The 15,048-nt window shown below is 41.4% G+C and overlaps 1 protein-coding gene across 12 annotated transcripts in view; it reads right to left on the bottom strand.

Moving 5' to 3' along the window:
* NFYC (nuclear transcription factor Y subunit gamma) overlaps window positions 1-15,048 on the bottom strand; it is a 94,959-nt gene that overhangs the window by 63,406 nt on the left and 16,505 nt on the right. For 2 of the 12 annotated variants that reach the window (XM_069068068.1, XM_069068074.1), the window contains exons 1-2: window positions 1,991-2,375; window positions 49-213 (exon numbers count right to left, since the gene is read on the bottom strand). The exons of 4 other annotated variants lie outside the window; for them this stretch is intronic. The gene's annotated coding sequence lies outside the window, so the exon portion shown is untranslated. Of the gene's footprint in view, window positions 1-48; window positions 214-1,990; window positions 2,379-15,048 lie in introns of those variants that run through there. 6 more of the 12 variants (XM_069068069.1, XM_069068071.1, XM_069068070.1 and 3 more) reach the window with 4 other exon arrangements.

The raw sequence follows: 15,048 nt of genomic DNA, 5'->3' as shown, positions 1-15,048 counted from the left end.
TGTGGTAGCAGCAAACCCTGAGGACGCTTGGGGTGCTTGCTGCTACACCTTCCCTGTACAGTTCTGGACTTCTGCTGGATGGAGTTAGAATAGACCCCACAACTCCAAGGCTCTTGTGCTTTCCAGTTAACAACACACTTGCCAGTATCGACAACTGGTTTAAAAATCATAAATACAATATGGAGTAGCTGGTAACATGCAGATCAGTGACTGCTAAAAGAAAAAAAAAATTAACTTTCAGGTCCTCCCTGGTAAAATCGAATCGTTTCCAAGTGCCTACTTAATTTCCCAGAATGGCCATTTTCTAAAGTGAAGTTTAAGCATTCCAAACTCCCCAAAAGAAGTTTCATAAACAAAACTACTCTGAACTCTTAAAATATCTTTCAGGGCCAAAACCTCTATAGATTAAGAAGAATGAATCTATGTTATTAGGCAGTTCACTCAAGTATCATAACAGTTTTAGACTTTCTTTTTAATGAGGGTAGGGGGAGAGAAGTGAGGAGAGACTGAAAGCATAACAGGGTTGTCTGACTTGGAATTCTAATTTGAATCTATAATCTATTCCCACTAACCCTCCCATCCAAACATCCCAAGTCCCCTCCATCTCTTTTCATCTTTAATCCAGCTTTTCAATCCAAAGCTGTATAAACAAACTTTGTCCTTCATGCTTTAAACTCCAGCAGCAGTATTTCAAGGTCACTCTTACTAACGTCTGAGGCCTGCTTCCAGCAACTTTGATGGCACTGCTATTCCAACCATAGATGCCCCAAATCCAAACCCAGGTCTTTCCTTCTAGCTAAGTCCTTGACATCAAGGAGGGGGAATGCCCCCACCAGCCCCTGACAACTGCACAGGCCTGCTCCTTCCCTCTCTTGGGACTGTCCTTGCTGGTGTTCAGCTTCTTGTAATGACTGCTCTACTGCAGGCATGTTCCAGTGACCTTCATTCCTTATTTGCAAATAAGAAAACAAAAGATTGCTTGTATTTATCAAGTATTTTGTGAATGTTTGTACAAAGGATGGAAGATTTCATTATCCACAAGAACTAGTTGGTGAGATTTAGCAACTTGCAATGGCTTCACATCCCCTCACAGTCAAAAACTATTAGCATCTGCAAGGACAAGAGACTGAATTGCTTAGACTCAACTTTCTAAGTCACCAGAAAAATCATAAAATCTAGTTCGTACCATATAAAGACCCTGTCCAGAAATGTGTAAAATTGGGCGGGGGGAGGGGGGGGGGGGGGGGGGAGGGCGAGAGAAAGATGAGAGAAATGTATCAAATTCAGTTACTAGAGATACAGCAGAGAAGTGCATGTGTCGAGGTGTCAATGTGTATAAAATAGGTAACACTGTCACTTAGATTTACTAGTGGCTGTAAGAACTAGGGACAGGTGGGTTAAAACAAAGTTATGGAAGAATTTCCCTTGGTGAATTCAAGGCCTTCACCAAGACACCCTAAAGCCTAAGGGGAATGCTATTTTTTCCTCCAAATTCAGAACAGCCTCTTCCCAGTCTGAAAACAAAAAGGCTTGGAGAGCTCCAGGACATCTCACCTTCGGCAATAACCCTCTCTGGAGATCCAGGCTATTCTAAGGCATATGTAAAGCTTCCTCACACTGGAACAAAGGAACATTATTTGGAAAATAGTTCAGCTAATTCTTGAGCCTGGTTTGCCCAAGGCAGAGTTAAAGTGTTTGGCTGCTGTTTCCTGGGGAAATGATTAACCTTTCTTCAGGGACCAGCTCTTCACACAGAACTAGGCAAAAAAAAAATTTTTTTTTTTAATTAAAAAGCCACCACTACTCCACCACCCCCATCCCCCCTGAAGGGCATGCAGGAGCTCCACCGAGGAGCCAGGGGCTGGAGGTGCGCCGGGAAGTATGCACGGAATGCAAAGGGGCCATTTTCTGAAACAGTGCAACTTGTCTACACTCGGCGAGGCCAAAACAGTTTCGATCATTTCAACAGAAAACAAAGAAGGAAACTTACCGGGAACTGCATTAATTTTACATGGAGCTATTTATATCTCTCCTCGGACAGGGAGAAATTAAGTCACTGCTAGCCCTCCCCCCCAAGGACGGAGGAAACAAAAGGCGCTGGAGATGCCGAGCCAGGAGCTGGGAAGGTCCATTCTGGGGCGAGGGCGAACCGCGGCCCCCCCACCGAACTATTCGCCATTTTTCTTTGTCTTTCAGCTGACCCCTGCCTCAGTGAAAAACTCCGAGGCGGCCTCCGCCGGAGCCCTGCAGCCTCCTTCCACTTTAACAGGCAAAGGCATTCAATCTATCCTGCTATTTGACACCGAGCCTCGCCTCCGGCCGCCTCATTGGCCGCGCCGCCCTCTCGGCGACGGCCGCGCCGCCGCCATTGGCTCCTGCGCGTCATCAGGGCCCTCCTTCGGACACTTCCTGTTTTAAAGTTACCTTGAGAAGCAGAGCAGGGGTCAGCGGCGGGGGCCGAAGCCGAGCGGCCCCCGGCGGCGCCGCGGGGCTGCTGGCCAAGCCGCCCAGCACCGGCGCCGCAGCCCCGGGCGCGGCCCCGAGGGGCGACACAGGCCGCGGCAGGGCTTTTCTCGTAATTATACAGCGGGGTGGGTACTTCACCCAGCCCGGGCGCTGCTCATTGGCCGTCAGAGTTCCATTTAAAAAATTGAAGATAATTTCGCTGCCTCTGATTGGCTGCCAAAGACGTCTGTATGACAGCATTAGTCTCCTCGGGTAGTTTATACAAGAAGCCAGCAGGCTCACGTCGGAAAGTTACTGTGGGAACTACGCTCGCAGTTTTAACTATAGACAGGAGAAGGCAAACTCTGGAGAGGCAGAGGACCCCGAAAGCCGCAGCAGAAGCACTGGGCTGCCTCCGGGCCACCGCCTGCCCGACCGACCTCTGCTATGAAGAGGAAGAGCAGCTACGAGGATGCCCAGAGCTGCTCTACAAAGACCACCTGGGATGCCCAGAGGCAGCGCCTAAAACTTAGCTTCTAAAATCAGTAAGGAACAGAGACACATGCAAGAACACCACCCAATTCTCTTACGGAATAGGTAGTTAATATTACTGAGAGCCAGCATTTACAACGCGCTCCAAGGTTAATAAAAACCCTTTGGACCTGTTAACTCATTTGTCAAAGGATACGAACCGATTTACAAAAGAGGACACTGTTACAAAAAGAAAGTATAGTCTTATGAGTAATCAAAACAAAATAACCAAGATACTAGTCCACATTTATCAAAGTGGCAGTAATAGTGAAAAGTGACAAAATTCAGTGTGTGTGTGGGGGGGGGGGGGTAAAAGAACCAAACAAGCTGCTCTAGTAGAGCTACAAAGTGATTCAATTTTTGGAGGGAAATCCGGCAGTACACAACAAGATTCATAACAACAATCATTCTGACCCGATAATGAAATTATTGAGAATATATCCTAACCATAATGTTATAAAGTGGAAAAAACTGTTTGAGACATGTAACAACATTATTTGTAATCATAACGCTATAAACAACCTAAATGACCAACAGCTGAACAGCTTAATAAACTGGTATATCAAAGAATCACCTGTACTTGAAAGAGGATTCCTGATAAAACATAAATACTCAAGTGGTCATCCAACTTTTGCTTAAAGTTCTCCTATAAGGGGAATGTGAGCACATTTCTCTTCTAAATAGTTTTAATTGTTGGGAAGATTTCTTTAGATCCAACCTAAATCTGGCTCTTTGCAAAGTCCAACCCTTTGCTCCCCTCTGAGGCCAAGCAATTCAATTCAACAGGCAAAACTATGGACCGCATGCCAGGGCACAAAGATAAAAAGGAAACAGTTCTTAGCCTCAAAGTATACATTCTACAGGCTAAGCAAATACAAAATATACACAGAGCTATTTTGGAATTGGTGGGGAGCTGAAGAGGCCTTGTAAGAGGGGGAGTGTCCCTGAAGGGAGCTAGGAATCCCACAAGGGAGAGGTAAAAAAAAATCAACCTTTACATACATGGGGGGCATCCTCGGCAAAGGAGGCCGGAGGTGGCATGTTCAGTCTAATCCCTCTAACAGCCCTTCAAACACTTGAAGACAAGGATCACAATCGCCCTAAATCTGCTCTCTAGGTTAAACATTTCTAGTTCCAATCCTTGCAATCCTCCAGCCCTTTTTCCAATTCAGTTGTCCTCCTCTGGGCAGAGTGTAACTTGTCCATATGTTTCTGTGTGGTCTCATCAGGACAAAGAACAGTTCAACTTTGTGCCATTAAACAGAATGACTACAAGGACCATAAAGAAACGTGGATTTATATGAAGCAATATGAAAAGAAAACAACAAGGACAGCCTGTACAGTATGATTATATAAAAGGAAAAATATACACACAAACATAGAGATGGACAAAGGACAGAGACAGTAAGAGTAACTAATAAGCTTATATATGGACAAAGACATTCATTTTTAAGTGTAAACTATTATAAAGAAATGTATTAATTGGTTTTCGTCTTGTTTTAAAGTGCAAATACAAATTATGATGACCTTATCATATCACCGTTACACTTACAAGAATGGCAAAAATATTTTTTAAAAATAAAAAGGTCCAAAGGTGGGTCATGAGAAAACAGAGACCAGAATACGCTGTTGGGAGGACCACGGGATTGTGTAAATATTTTGGATAGCAATACAGCAATATACACTAAGAGTCACAAACCTTTTGACTCAGCAATTCCATTGCTAAGATTATCCCTAAAACAGAGCTTAAAAGGAAAAAAAGGAGCTTTCTGTACAAAAATATTCAAAGCTGCTCTGTTACAATAAATAACTGGAAACTATATCTAATGACTGAATTATGATGCATTAATATAATCAACGTCATAAAACTTCAATGATAAAACATATGAAGAAATATGAAAAGACTTATATGAAGTAAACAGAGTAAAATCAGCAGAACCAAAACCATAGGGACTGAGTCCAACTATATTTAAAATGGAAAAAAAAAAAAACAGTCCAGAATTTTAGGGTAGGCTTAGAGAGCCACAAAACAAAAGTATGCTATTTGTTGGTTGTGAATTCATTTAGTTCTGCCTTGCTAAATATGGGTGTGTGTGTGTGTATCATTTTTGTTTTTTGTTGACAGTTATTAAGTTTATGGGCAGCTAAGTGGTGCGGTAGATAGAGGGCAGGGTCTGAATTCAGAAAGACTCAACTTCCTCAGTTCAAATCTGGCCTCAGACACTTACTATCTATGTGACCCTGGACAAATCACTTAACTGTGTTTGCCTCAGTTTCCTCATCTGTAAAATGAGCTGGAGAAGGAAACAGGAAAATACTCCAGTATCTTTGCCAAGAAAATCCCAAATGAAGTCAAAGAGAGTCAGACCCGACTGAACATCAAGTTTCTAATTTCTTTCAAAAGCTACATACATGCATAATCTTTAAGTACTTGCCCTAATAACTATGAAAGACTTATAAATTGTAGATCAGCACCATGACAAAGGACTTTATATACTCTGAAATACTGCCACAAAACTGTCGGAATAGGAATGCTGAAATAATAATATGGTATAGTGGGGAAAGGAACTGGGTTTATTTAGAGTCAAAAGACCTGGGTTTGACTCCCTTACCTGACTAAACTTCACCATCCTCATCTGTAAAATATGGATTGAATTAGGATCATTCCATGATTCCTTGTAGGAGGGCCAAAAAAGGAAGACGATACAAGGTAAAAGGGACTTCAATAAATGACAGCATTGCTTTAAGTCCACAGAACAGAACTAAAATCAGATATGCACTATGAAAAGTACATTATATTCTAATGGAATACACACACATATATATTTAAGAGAGGGTAATATAAAATGTTATTGATTGGTTAAGAATAGGCAGCCTACTTAAGACTTTGATTCAGTAATAATCTCTTTCCTCCCCAAACCTGCAAATGTAGGCAGCAAGATTGGTTTTCATTAATCATTTGACAGATATACTTCTCTAGCTTGCTCTGGGTGTTCTGAAGATGAAATGTGTTTACCCATTTCAGGTATAGTCCTATGCAGTCTATAACTACTCAAGCGTTAGGAGCTCTAAGTAATACAGTTGGCATCTGGGTGATGCCTCAACATGGTTAAAGTCAAGATGCATAAATTAAACAAAAACCTTTCAGCTATACATAATTCCACTAATGCTTCTACAGAACCTTGACATCCCTATAATAACAGAGGCCATTAATAGCTCCCCAAGTCGCCTCCGATCAAACTGTAAATGGACTATCCTAAGAGTAAAAATGACTGCAGCTGTCTGGCCATTCCAGTGGTGGTAGGTAAAAAGAGAAGTGCAAACTACATTTGTTATTCACTTGGCTGAAGAAGACCAGGTCCCTTAGAAAATTCCCTCCTTTGTCCTCAGAAAACGCCATCATCTTTCTCTTTAAGAGATTAAGGCAGGTGTTGAAACCAAGGCCAGCTGATTGTAGCTGGCCATTTCACCAACTACTCTGTTGTGTTGTTTCCCTCCTCCCCCCCACCAAGAAAAACTTATAAATACAAAGAAAACCAAATTCTTAGTGTCTTGTTAAAGACTTACTCTTATTAAGCATGGAATATAATACTACTTTATATAAAAAATGAAGAGAAGGCTTCAGAAAAACTCAGAAGGCTTTATATGGATGTATGTATAGTGAAGTGAGTGTGCATATAACCAGGAGAACCGTCATGTGCTAACATTCAACATTATAAAAACAAGCAATTTTGAAGACTTAAGAATTCTCATCAATGCAATGTTTACAATGATTCCAGGGGGCAGATGATGAAGAATGCTCTTCACCTAGCGGAGAGATAATGGACCAATACACACAATGACATACGTTCCTGGATATGGTCAACATGGGAGTTTGTTTTGCTTGACTCTGCTTATTTTTTACAAGGGCTCTGTTTTTCTCTTTTCCCTCTCTGAAGGGAGATAGAAAAGAGAAAAATTAAATACTTAATAATTGAAAATCAAATTTATTTTTTTTAAATGTTAATAAGTAAAGTGAAGAATAGACCTTCCAAGGGCCTTAATGGCAAAAAAAAAAAAAAAGGGGGGGGGGGGGGGGGGGCAGGGGCCAGTCAGAATAAAGCATTCATCAATCATAGTAGGATGATATCACTGTAAACTTTAAAGAATCATTCAGATCATATAAACGAGATTTTTCTCTTCTATCCTTTTTTTTGAGACGTGTGATATAGTGGAAATAGTAGTAGTCTTAGAGTAAGAATAACTGGGTTCCAATCCAACACTGACACCAGCTGTGGGAACTTCTTTGAGCCTCAGTTACTTTATCTACAAAATGGGGGTAGTATTAGGCTTTTGTGAAGAAAGTACTTTGTTAATCTCAAAATTTCTAAAGAAACTTGAGTTACTCTGGTGAAAGGACTGAAAACTATGTCATGTAAGCTGAAATAATAAGGGATAATTGAACTGAAAAAGAGAAGTGGTCACAGTCTTTAAATACATGACAGCAAGGGGGAGGGAACATTTATTAAGCACCTACTATGTGCCAGGCACTCTGATGAGCACTTCACAAATATCACTTCATCTGATCCCCACAACAACCCTCTGAGGGGGGTGCGATTATTGTCCCTATCCTACAGTTGGGAAAACTCAGACAGACAGAGGTTAAGTGACTTACCTTGAGTCACATGGCCTGGAAATGTCTTGGGGCTGGTTTTGAATTTAGGTTTTCCTAACTCCCAAGTCCACTGCACCACCAAGATTTATTAAAGACCAAGGTGCCATGCACAATTCGAGGGACTTGGGATAAAAATACAATGAATGAAACACTGTCTATTCCCAATGCATGACGGTCTTATGGAAAAGAGGACTTGCACCACTGAGTGGTCATCACACAGGGCAGATAGTTTGGCTCCACGGAAAGAACTTAACAAGGAAGGAGAGCTACCTAACTGGACTGACAATGGACTGACTTTAAAAAGCAGTGAGGGGATCCTGTCACTAGAGGTGGCCAGGTGGTGGGGATGTTGAAGAAAGAATTCTTGTACAGGGTGAGGAGGGGGCTAGTTCACCTTCCAATTGTGAAGCGGCTATGTTCTTTTTCTGGATTTTTGCAACATTCATTTTCAATTGTTTTGTGGTTTTTGTAGTCACTGTGCTGTAGTTTAAGAAAGAGGTATGGGGGTGGCCAGGTGGCACAGCGAGTAAGAGCACTGGCCCCAGTGTCAGGGATCGAATCCAGGCTCAGACACTTAGCACCACACCCAGAAATAACTGGCTGTGTAACCTTGAGCAAGTTACTTAACCCCAACTGCTTAGGGGTGGCCAAGTGGCTCAGCGAGTAAGAACACCAGCCCTAGAGTCAGGATGACCTGGGATCAAATCTGGGCTCAGATACTTAGCACCACACCCAGAAATAACTGGCCATGTAACCTTGAGCAAGTTACTTAACCCCATTGCTTATTTAAAAAAAAAAAAAAAAGAGGTATGAGAAAAAAACCTTTCCTATATTCTTTTGCAGAAATGGGAAGCTATGGGTATGAAATACAGCGTTTATTTTCAGCTTTTGTCAATGTGTTCATCAGTTTTGCTAATTTTCCCCTCTTCTTCCTTTTTTTGTTTAAAAAAATATTATCTGTTGCATGAGATGACTCTCTGCGAGAGGAGGAATTAGGAGAAATGGAGGCAATGCAAAAACAAAAGACATTAACAAAAATTTATTTTTAAAAGTCTATGATTTTAGATACCTTGCTAACAGCTTTATAAAGAATAAAAAGTAGCAACAAAATTAATAATCACTAAAATAGGAACTATCTACCTCAAAAAGTGGTAGTAATAATAATAATTATTGTTGTAGCCAGCATTTATGTAGCACTTTAAAGATTGCAAAGTACTTAAATATTATCTCATCATTACAATGACTTTAGGATATTGGTGCTATTATCCCCATTTCACAGATGAGAGAATAGAGGCAGAAGGAGGTTAAGTAACTTTGCCAGGGTCAAGGTAATAAAGAAATGGTCTTATAAATTTCAGCTCAAATACACTATCACTGGTCTTTTTGTTATTCATCAGAATAACAGGATAGGAATTTAGAAAAGACACTCACTCACTGAAAGGTAGCTGTGCCGGAGTGAAGAAATTCCTAGACCTGGACTAACCTGGGTTGTGATTCAGTCACTTCTTAGCTGTGAAATCACTTCACTTTCATGAACCTCAGTTTCCTTATCTGTAAAATTAGGATAACAAGGATCACTGCTTCTCCTGTCTCACAGCATGGTTATAAAGATAAAATGGGGGCAGCTAGGTGGCAAAGTGAATAGAGCACTGGCCCTGGAGTCAGGAGGACCTGAGTTCAAATCCGGCCTCAGACACTTGACACAATTACTAGCAGTGTGACTTTGGGCAAATCACTTAACCCCAATTACCCTCCAAAAAAAAAAAGATCAAATGAGACAAATTCAATTTAATAAATACTTATGACGTGCCTACTATGTACAATGCACTGTGCTAGGCACTAGGATTACAAAGACAAGAATCAAACAGTATCTGATCTCATGGAGCTTATATTCTACTCACTGATAGTAAGTACACAAGTAAATACAATGAAAACAATTTCAAACAGGAGAAAATGTTAATAACTAGAGTGTAGGGGAGGAAAAGGGTCCTGAAAGGCCTTATTTACATATATGTAGGTGCCTGGAAGCACCTGGACCGTGCTTTAGAGGAAGCTAAAAGCTCTACTTTGTTGAGGTATGTAAAGCATTTTGCAAACTACAAAGCACTAGGTAAAATCATTAATACTTTCCACACTAAACGAGCATCATTAAAAACTGGACCTAATTATTGCTTCCTCCAACTCCCTCACTCCCTCTCCCCCTCCAACAAGGCCCACAGAATCTGGACTGCCAGGCACAAGGATCATAGGCTTATAGATCTGGAGGGGATCTCAGAGGACACCTAGCCCAACCCCCTCATTTTAGAGATGAGGAAACTGAGGCTCAGAGAGACGCACTGACTTGCTGTAGACCACCCAGGGCATAAGCCCAAGCAATGGCGTGTAAGGCTAGGAGGTCCTCAACTCCAAGTCAGCCTCATACCACTGTACCCAAGCCACCTCTCCATATTAGACTAGTCAGCATTCTAAATGACTATTCCTCCACCTGGATATCCCACTGAGCCTAAAACAATTCCCAAATAAAACTTATCATTTCTCAGTGCTCCCCCCCACTTCACTGTGGCTGCACCATTTCATCAGTGGTATTCAATTTCCCCAATGTGAAGCCAAAATCTATCCCTTTACACAATAATCAAAAGCCACTTTTCCTAAGGGGCAGATATGACCATGCCGCTTTTCGCGGTATGTAACATCTCTGTATTCAGCTGTCCAGTCTCCCCTGCACCCCAGGCCGAGACAACTCCACTTTCCACATACCAGGCTGCTGCCAAACACACACCCTGTACTTTTGTGCCTCTGCTGCTCACAGCCACAGAGTCCTCTCCTTTTCCCAGGGAATGTTTAACCATGGTTTAAAAACCCAACTGAAATACTGTTCCAGGAAGTCTTCTCTGATTCCACTCCCCAAATTTATGACCTTTTCCTCCTCTGACCTCACAAGGCACATTGCTTTGCGGCTTTCCAAAGGATTTATTTTTTATCATTAGTTAACTGCGCATGCTTCCTACAACTACTAAGTTTCTTAACTGCTAGGACTTGTCTAAACCTTATTTTCCTCAAAGTAGATTTAGCAGTATGCTCTGCATAAAAGTGCTTAATCAATCCAAAACATTTATTAAGCACTTACTATGTGCCAGCCACTGTGCTAATAAGCACTGGGGATACAAAAGAAGCAAAAAATAGTCCTTGCCTTAAAGGAGTTCACAATCTAATGGGGAGGACAATAAGCAAATAAATATGTATAAAGCAAGCTATGGACAGGAAAATAGGAAACAGAAGGAAAACACTCAAATTAAAAAGGGTTGGGAAAAAATCCTGCAGGAGGTAAGATTTTTAGTCAGGACTTAAAGAAGCCAGAAAGACTGGACAAGTAGGAGGAGGTTTGGTTATGAAGGGCTTTGAATGCCAAACAGAATAACAGGGAGCCACTGGAGTTTATTGAGTAAGGGGGTGAGATGATCAAACCTGCACTTTAGGAAAATCCTTTTGGGTGGCTGAACAGAGGCAGGCAGACTCACCAGCAGGTTATTGTGATAGTCCAGGTGTGAGGGGATAAGGCCCTGCACTAGAGGGGTAGCAGTGCTAAAGGACAGAAGGGGGGCACATTTGAGAGATGTAGCACAGGCCTTTGAAATAGACTGGATATTAAGGTGGATGGGAGATAGTGAAAAATCCAGGATGATTCATAAGTTATAGGCCTGAGTAACTGGGAGGATGATATTTCCCTCTACAGTAATCTGTAGAAGGTAGGAAGGGGAGAGGGTTTAGGAAGAAAGATAATGTGTTCAGTTTTGGACACGTATAATGTAAGCTGTCTACGGCACATCCAGTTTGCAATGTCTGAAAGGCAACTGGAGATTTAAGATTGGAGGTCAGCTAAGAAGTTGGGGTTGGATGGGTTCATTTGAGAATCAACAGCATAGAGATGGCAATTAAATGCAAGAAAAGCAGTACAAAGGAGGGAAGAAAAGAGGACCCAGGATAGAACCGAGGTAAGAGGACAGGGTGGTGTCCTGAAAACTTAGAGAAAAGAGTGTATCAAAGAGAGAGGGATGAACAGTGACAAAGGCTACAGAGTGGTCAAGGAAAATGAGAACTGAGAAAAGGATGTTGTATTTAGCCATTAAGTAACTTGGGAGAGACCAGTTTCAGTGGAATAATAAGGGGAAGTCAGATTATAAGGGGTTAAGAATAGAGTAAGAAGACAGAAAGTAGAGACACTTATCGTAGATGCCCATTTGAGGAGCTTACCTACAAAGGGCCAAAGAGATAAAGGACCACAGCTAGTGGTGATAGAAGAATCAAAGGAGGGTATTTTTTCAAGACAGGGACACATGGGCATGCATGTTTGTAGGCAGTAGGAAATGAGCCAGTGGAAAGGGAGAGATTGAAAATAATAGTGGCAGAAGGCACCTGTGTAACAGGAGATGAGGAACAGGATAGAAAAGAGAGTTCACAGCGAATGACTTCAATTTTTTCCAGTAAAATATGAGGCAAAGTTCTCAGCTGAGAGAGTAGAGAAAGGTTTGAGGAGGGATAAGCAGGTATGTCCAAGAAGAATGGAATAGTGAGTCAAAGCAGGTACAGGAGGATTGCCTAGCAGCAGTGAGGGCCCAGTTGGGATTATGTAATATAACTCTGTAGTGGACCCAGTCAAAATGGTTGTGTAAGTTTCTCCACCTTCAGCAAGCAGCAAGCATGGAGGAATCAAAGGTGATGAATGATGAGAGTGATTCAAGGTAGAGGCTTAAGATGTAATCAGACATATGATAAGGAGGCTAGAAGAAGACAAGGTAGAGTTGAATTGGCTCACCAAGGGGTCAAGAGGGGGAGAAGATGAGAGTGTAGGGGAGTGGACTGGGAGAGAACTGGGTGATCAAGGTATTGAAAGTCATGATGCAAAGAGTGGGGTTTTGTAAGGGAAGGAAAAGGGAAATGTGAAAATTAAATAAATTATGGTCAGAAAAGGGGATTTTTTTTAAACAGAGGTAGTTCAATTGTGAGTGATGGCAAGAACAAAGTTACTACCATTTTATGAGTATATTTTTAAAATAATGTTATGTATTATTAAATAGAACTGAATTAATCTTTTGATTTGGAGCCCTTTCTATTATTTGTCTGAAAATATGGAGGATGTCCTTCCACATTTCCCAGACCCAGCAAAGGTCTGGAAGCTGGAAAAAGCCAGGGAAAGAAGGTATGATATTCAGCCTTCACCACATTCTTCAGCAATGAGTGCAGACTTAGATTCTCCCTGTCCACCAGCATTAGAGAGAAGAAGTTAAAAACAACTGCTCATTTACTACTCAACACTTTGCAAAGTAGATCTAAACTCCTTCTCCACTATCAGCCCCCAAAAGCTACCTAGGATTTGCCAGATTTCCAAACATCTGCTCCCATCAACCATGCTTTATAGTACATAAAACATGCTGGTGTTTTATATGTCCCTCAATATTTCAAAAAGGCATCATGCTAATCATTATTAGTTTTTGGCAATTTTTAAGAAAAACACAACTAATATTCCTTGTAAATATGTGTCTGTATTTGAAGACATGTAAAAATCAGAAAGCAAGTACTACTGGTAGAGGGAAAAGTCAAATTATTCCTATATTTCAAATCTCCTGCCACTCATCTTTCATATATACCCACTTCTTTCCTCTGACACTGCCACCGTGGTGCAGGCCCTCATCACCTCTGGCCAGGACAGCTGCAGTAGCCTATTGGTGTTAGCTGGTACAATGCATAAGAACACTAGGCCTAGAATGAGGAAGACCTGAATTCAAATCCAGCCACAGATATTTCCTATCAATGTGACCCTAGGCAAGTCTTAACCTGTCTGCCTTGGTTTCCTCAACAGCAAAATGGGGATAATAATAGCACCTACCTCCAAGGGTGGTTTTGAGGATCTAATGAGATGTCTGTAAAGCAATTATCACAGTACTTGGCAAACAGTATGGGCTTAATAAATACTTGTCATCTCCACCCCATCCAAGTCTCTCCTCACTCCAATCTAACCTCCATTTAGCTGCCAAAGTGTTCTTCCAAAAAGAAAGTTTGACTTTGTTAATTAACTCCACTATGCAATCCAGTAGCCCCTTATTGTTTCCAGGATTCTGTTTGGCTTGTACAGCCCTTTATAACTTTGCCTTTCCCTTTCCTAACTTACCTCACATGAGTCATTACTTCTCCTGACTGAAGGCATTTTCATTTGCTATCTCCCATGCCTAGATTCCCCCTCATTTCTGCCTCCTGGTTTCCCTCAAGTCTCAGCTAAAATCCCACCCTCTGCAAGAAGCCTTTCCTCATCTCCTTAAATGCTCTCTCAGCTGATTTTCTCCAACAATTCTACATATTCTGTATATAGTTGTTTGTATATTGTTTTTCCCATTAGACTGTAAGCTCCTTAAGGAGCAGGTGCTATCTTTTACTGTCTTTGTATCCCCAGTGCTTACAGTGCCTGGCATATACTAAGTACTTGTATGCTTGTTGACTGACTCACTATAGATTTCACTCCACTGACCTGATTCTCACTGATATGGACTAAGAATCCATTACGGGATCTCAGCAGTTCCAACTGGCCTACTCTCCACAGAACCTTTTTCTGGCCCCTATCCTCAAGCACCACTCCTTTCCTTTCCTGGAAAATGCCCTTGGATACAACATGGCATTCAAGGGTCAGAACAAGTCTCAAAAGACCTCATCTGCTACACATACTTTCAAACATGCATCTTTCCCAGTCCCTCTCCTTTGTTTGGAAAACACAACCTGAACATTTGTCGCCTGTTGGTGTCTTTCCCTCTATGTATACCGATCCTGTATATATGTCCACATTTACAGTACTGGAGAAAAAGCCTAGTCTTTAAGTGGAGAGACTTGGATTCAAATCTGGTCTCATTTGATTCCTATATGACTTTAAACAAGTCACTTAACCTCTAAGCCTCAGCTTCCTCACCTATGAAATGATTAATAATGCCCATAGCACCTACCTCACAGGACTACAGTAATGCTCAAATGAGATAATGATGTAAATCATTTGGCAAATTTTAAAACAGTATGTAAATGCCATCTCTTACTATCATTTTCATCCTCATCAAGCATAAGCCTTTCTGTTGCTAAACAGACTCTGAGCTGCACTGATTGTGGGAACTTCATCATTGTACCCTACTGTAATATAATGCCAAAAGAAAGGCAACTTCCCAGGTTCAAAATACCAGCATAGGTGCTCTCTATTTTATTCAGTGACAAACCAAGAACAGAGAAGATCAAAATATGACATCATTCAAATTACAGCATTTACTAAGCGTGATTAAATAATCTCCAAGGACTACCCCACCCCAGGACCTTCCAATCATTCAATCAATTACAAAGTCTCTGTTCTAAATACTTCTCCACCCCTAGGCTATACCTTAATTAAGTCC

This window comes from Petaurus breviceps, unplaced genomic scaffold, assembly GCF_028583685.1.
Source record: "Petaurus breviceps papuanus isolate PSGF00001 unplaced genomic scaffold, PetGlider_PUasm1.0 90760, whole genome shotgun sequence".
NCBI lineage: Eukaryota > Metazoa > Chordata > Mammalia > Diprotodontia > Petauridae > Petaurus > Petaurus breviceps.
The sequence above is the reverse complement of the archived record's forward strand: the minus strand, read 5'-3'. Positions and strand labels throughout refer to the sequence as shown.